Raw genomic sequence first — 732 nt, 5'->3', positions numbered from 1 at the left:
ACATATCTCAATCATTTAGATTGCCTTCTACTTCATGACTGTCTTTAATAGTATGTTCTTTCTTCTCTTTTGTTTCTATTCCTCGAGTCTCTTACTCAGTTGTTTAATGGTTCTTGTATATGTTTGTCACTTATTTCTTAAATGCCTTTTAATAATATATGGTGTTCATATTAAAAAATGTGTGTGCGCTATGATAGCGCTAGTGGGTCTATATTGTAGTGCCCCATAGTGGCTGATACGCACCCCTACATAAAAGACATAGCGGGTTGTTCGTGGTAGTGGTGCGTAGCGGATGTTCAAGATAGTGGTAGATCACACCACTATCTACGGCCCTTCATATTGCTGTGCATAGTGCAGTGATTTCGACGTTGGGATCACTGTTGTACTTGAATGTGATGATGAAATTATTAGTGAGTTTTGTTGTTCTAGTGGTAAATCATAATGTGTGTCATGATACAAGAATAATGGATTGATTCCATAACAGGCTTATGGGACTTGATAGGTCTCAAACAAAAGTTTGGACATGACTAAAGGTTCAAAAGAAGAAACAATCTTTGTAAGCTTCATGAAATAGATTCACATGGTGGAAGCAGCGTGACCATAGGATGAATAAATTATGTCCTTGAGTATAGACTAGATTACAAAGAGTTTCACCATCAATAGCGGATGATACACTGCGTCACTGGAGACCCTGAGCTTCAAAAAATGTAATCTAGCATCCCTTCCTTTGAC

Source organism: Melampsora larici-populina, assembly GCF_000204055.1.
Source record: "Melampsora larici-populina 98AG31 unplaced genomic scaffold MELLAscaffold_58, whole genome shotgun sequence".
NCBI classification, from domain to species: Eukaryota; Fungi; Basidiomycota; class Pucciniomycetes; order Pucciniales; family Melampsoraceae; genus Melampsora; species Melampsora laricis-populina.
This window is presented reverse-complemented; position numbering follows the sequence as displayed.